The 5418-nt window shown below is 39.7% G+C and overlaps 1 protein-coding gene across 1 annotated transcript in view; it reads right to left on the minus strand.

Annotated features, from left to right (window-relative positions):
* Znf407 (zinc finger protein 407) overlaps positions 1-5418 on the minus strand; it is a 466360-nt gene that overhangs the window by 460582 nt on the left and 360 nt on the right. The window lies entirely within an intron of this gene.

The raw sequence follows: 5418 nt of genomic DNA on the forward strand, positions 1-5418 counted from the left end.
AAAAAAAAAAAAAAAAAAAAAAAAAAGAATTAAATGTTAGGGAAGTATTAACAGTAAACATTCTCAAATAGTAATGATTGGGTGATTATGGCTGACTAAATAGTCAAAGAATGATTCTGAAATACATATATGTGTGTGTGTATGTGTATGTGCGTGTATACGTATATATATGTGTGTGAAAAATCTTAAAATACCTATCTTCTTTGAGTTATCAATTGCTCTTTATACTGACTGTATTGTAAAAGAAGAACTAGACAAAATGTGTTGAAAGAATGTTCATCATGGAGCTCTACAACAGAGAAAAACTAGAAACAATCTACTATCCAACAATGGGGGGGGAATAAAAGATAAAGCAATCATGGCACATCCATATATTTGCATGTTGTATAGATCATACAGATCTACGTTCTTATGAAGATATGTATCATATTCTAGTAACTTATAAAAGCAGTTAACAGAATGCATGTACAATACTCATTACTCTGATCAGATATTGAGTGCTTTGTATAAACCAGGAACCAAGCAAGTCACTGACCAAAACAGAGCTGTTCTGTGCCTCAAAGGATCTTGCAAACTTTTGAAGGAGACAGCCCAGATATATTTCATCTTGTTTCTCTGGTTAGAATATTAAATATATATTTTTGGCATTATATATAGTAATTATCTTATGCATATTACAAATAACTTACATGTATATATTACATTATAAATATATATAAAAATAAATAACATATACATAAATCCATCCAGCAATGTCACTCATATGATCTACAAAATCAACATACTTCCTGCCCAGCTGTAAGGACAATCAAATGGAGAAGCAATACGGTATTTAAATATTCATTAGCTTGTAATGAATATAAAGGGAAAGAAGGGAGGTAGGCTTGCTGCTGCTATGCCCCGCTGCCATACCACCCTGCCCTGGGACCAGCTGACTATGGACTGAAAGCTCTACAAACTGTGAACTGAAATAAACCTTTCCTCTTTTAATTTTGGGTGCTGGGTACTTTGTCTCAGTAAGAAGAAAGGTAACTAAGTATCGAAGGCATGAAATACAAAGAAATCTAAAAAGAACTATCACAGATTAGAAAAGACAAAGGAACATGACAACTAAATGCAATGTGAGATCCTGGACTGGATATTGAACAAGAAAGGGCATATCAGTAGGACAAGTGATGAAATTTAATGTCATTAGCTGTATCGACTGGCTGATTTCCCTAACTGCATTATGGATACATAAGATGTTAACAACAGGGAATACTGGAAGAAAGATACCACAGGAACTCTCCAGACTACTACTGTAATTGTTTTATAATTCTAAAATTATTTCAAAGTAAAAAGTTTTTAAAAGTCATCTCAAACTGGGTGTGGTAGAACTCATGTTTTTAGTCACTAAGCTTTACTGCCTTACATGATACTTATATTCATTCAGCAATTAAATATTTTAATTTTGGAATTATACTTTACCCTGTGATAATATACCTTGGGATTATGCAATATTTTTATTTCTAGAGAGATTCATAGCTAAAAGGTGGCCTTGAGTCTCAGAAGAAAATTTAAACTTGAACTTCGGAAAAATGCTGGACCTGTTCAGTTTTTGGGAAATTACTGCATTTCTGGTTGTACATGGAATAGTGCTATTGCATTAGGTAGAATCATGGCTTGCTTGTGTCTTTATTTGGAGATTGAGTATGGTTTAAGGAAATGTGTTTGGGTGCAAAGTTGACAAGAGATGGGTTGTGACCATTAATCATGGTATGTATGTCAGCTTCGTTGAATTAAGAAATGTCTGGCAGATTAGTGAAAGTAAAGCACATTCCTAAAGGTGTGTGGAGACATGGTCTTGAGTATTACATATGGTCCCTTGTCAATTCCTCTCTGGCACTGTTCCTCTTCTTTACTTTAGCAGCTTGGCTACACTATGCCCTTCCATCATAAGGTTCCACCCATTGGGCCTGACCACTATCTACTGAATCTCCTACAACCATGTGTTAAACTTTTCCTCATTTAAGATGTAGGAGTCAGGAACTGTTTCAGCAACAGGAAAAATGACTAATACAATTATCTTCCCCAAGTACCTGTGCACCTTCCACTGCTGCCCATTCTAGGATCTACTCAGGTGCCTAGAGCAGATTCCTGGTGTCTTAACTCCTGCATCTCACTTTGTCACCAATTCGGTCAACAAAACCCACTCTACTAACAGCATGTACAATCCACCCCCCCACCTCTCATGCCACTATTTTTGTTCATTTAGAACTATCCATGTCTCATCTAGAATAAATGCAACAGTCCCCAAAGGTCTCTTTAGTCCATGTTTTCTCTTCTCCAGTAGGTCTGAAAAGTTGCAACCAAAGTAGTTAAAATGATAGAATATGTGCAAATGCCAACATGCTACATTCTTCAAAAAGGCCTCTCCGGTCTTATTCTTTCACATCTCTACATAGTCCATGATCTAGCTACCTTAAACACCTTTTAACTCCTGAAATATTCCATGTTATTCTTTTTTTATTTTTTTCCACTACCAGGGATAAAACTCAGGACATTGCAACTGCAAGGTAAGTGTGGCAACACAGAGCTAAATCCGGGGCCATGTTACTTATCGATGCGTGTAAATCTTCTGTCTGAAACTGTACTTCCCATCCTCTTTTCACGTATTTGCCCAGCTGGCTCCTACTCATTCTTTTGATATCACGGCATTCCTCCCTAACTGCTCCAAGTACATGTTAAGTGATTATGCTGAACATTTTTGCTTTTAGGGCTATATAGATCTCAAGCTACCTTCTTATTCTAAAGGAATCCTTTGTTGTGCACATCTTTGTGAAATATAAGCCAGAGAAGAACTACTCTATCTTTCTGCTCCTTAAAAACTACGATGGTTTAGCCAATCTCATGTTACCATCTATAACTTTAAACATGAGGGAAAAAACGTCACAAAGATACAGGGGCAGTTAAGAAAGTTTTCCAGTGTCAGAAGAGAATCAACAGTCCAGCAGCAAAGGTGGAAGTTTCTCCAGTGACTGTGTTGCCAGAAGCAATATTCTTACCAATTTATGGGATATGACCTAGCTTGTGACATCAACCACACAGAATCTTTGGGCTCCTATCTATTTTTCAAGCCTACTTCTCCAGTCTTCCCATCAATTCTGAAAGCTAGCTATAGTTTTCCAGTAAGTTTATTTTCTGTTTAAGTCAGCCAGAGTCCTCCTGCACAGCTGACAACCAAAAATCATGAGAAGCACTGTGACACTGTGTCCCCCTACAACACTGCATTGACATCAGATTGTACAGTCAGTGACATTTACTGCCTATGCTCCCTGCTATCCAGTTCAATGATTCACCCTAGTAAATCTACACAGACTAAACTCCAGAAAGCGGGCAATAACAATCAGAGTTGAAAAAGAATACTTTTGGTGGAAGGCCACCTTGTATTCCTAAACACCCAATGTCAACTACTGCAAATTGTGTCAAGGAACCAATAAGAACTACACAACTGAATTTACTCTTTTTACAGATTTACCAACTAGGATTCTTCTCACCACCTGAGAAATCACTTTTTTTCTTTTTCTTCCCCCCTCCCCCAGCACTGCAGATGGAACCCAGGGACTCTGCACAAGCTACATCATCTTTTACTTTGATACAGGATCTTGCTAAATCATTAAGTTGCCCAGAATGGGCTCAAACTTGCAACCCTCCTGCTAAGAGAAGAACCCAAGTAGAAGTCTATTTCATTAAAGTGAGAATTCTCCTATAATAAAAACAAGTCTAATTAGAATGCATGTTGAGGAAATCTCTCCTTGACCAAAGGAATGCCCACTAAACCTTGAAACCTAACTCAAATACTATTTCCTGTAAGAAACTTTTACCACTCTCTGCCAGGAAGTTAGCTATTATTTCCTCTGTACCCATGTATCTCTATTTTGGTACTGGAAAAAATGTATTTATTAATGTATCTGTCTCAACCAGACCTCAAAATCATCTAAGGAAGTATGTTACTATCTCTGGCATGTAGGATAGTGTTTGGCATAAAGCAAGAACCAATTTTTTAAGTGAAAACACTCTGTTTTGCTTTATAATTTTTTTTGGGGGGTACCGGGGATTGAACTTGGGTCCTTGCTCTTGCAAGGCAGGCCAACCGAACCGCTAAGCTAAATCCCCGGCCACTCTGCTTTGCTTTAAAAGGTGTCAATGCAACTTTCATGGTACAACTTTTCTGTAAATCTGAAAATATTTCAAAATAAACATTTTTAAAGGCACCAGGAGTAACTCTTATCAGCAATTTTCACACTTACCACAAGTCATGCAAGAAGCAAAGCTACTACACAGTTTTGTTTTGTGGTTGGAGTCTGTAATTTTGATTGTAACAAACATGAACAAAGAATGAGCAACAGACATTTGAAATTAGGATCTCCATATTAATTTTGATTAAGTTATTTAACCTGGGCCTCAGTTTGTAAAAATAGAATTCGTACTAAAGGAGGCTGCTGTGCTATGTGCAGTACAGCAGTATATACAGAGTATGTCAAATGACATATAAGCTCTTCTAATCACTATTAGTCCCCTCCCCTATACTGTGTTCGAACTACAAAACAAACACATAATGCTCTAGTCCCACAATGATAGACTGTAAAGTTATAGCTCATACCGCTATTAAACTGATTGTCTATAAAACAATCCTATTTGTGTGTCCGGGGATTTCACCTTGCCAACATGTCCTATTTCAGAAGATCACTCAAAGCCCTATGCAACCGGGCCAGGGGATTTAGCTCAGTGGTTCCGCCACCTGCCTCGCAAGCACAAGGTCCCGATTTCTAAACCCCGGTACCAAGTAAAATAAAATAATTTTTTTAAAAAACCCTAGGCGACCGACAGGGGTCAGCACCTACTGTCAGAAATCTACACAGACTAAACTCCAGAAAGAGGGCAAGCGCACTCTGGACAAGCTAGTTGGATAGAAAGGAGGATGTAGACGAACACCCACTGCTGCCGGATGTCCAGCAGGATGGGTCTCCCTGCAGCTGTGCAGGGCGGGTGCAGGGCGGGCTAAAATCTCCAGTGACTGAGGCTCTTCACTTTCAGACGCTGTGCTCTCAGTCACCCACCCGCCCACACTAGCGCCGCTTAACCGAAGGCGATGCGAGTGGCAGCTACGCAGGTGGGGAACTTGGGAGTGGGTGGGCTGAGAAGTATAAACTTAAATCCTGGCAGCTTCACGGGGAGTGTTTCTTCCCAGCAGGCAAGAACGGACAGATATTGGGGAGGGGTGCGCGCGGAGGACGCAGAGGACGGGCTATTTTTGCGCTAACAGAGGGTGCGGCAGGGAAAACTGAGGCCCGCGGAGACCGCAGCCCAGAGGGACCCACGAGAGCGCTAGCCCGCGGACGCCGGGGCGCGAGGCTGCCCTCGGACCTGGCCTGCACA

Source organism: Fukomys damarensis, unplaced genomic scaffold (genome assembly GCF_012274545.1).
Source record: "Fukomys damarensis isolate Sample0158 unplaced genomic scaffold, DMR_v1.0_HiC HiC_scaffold_30, whole genome shotgun sequence".
Lineage (NCBI taxonomy): Eukaryota > Metazoa > Chordata > Mammalia > Rodentia > Bathyergidae > Fukomys > Fukomys damarensis.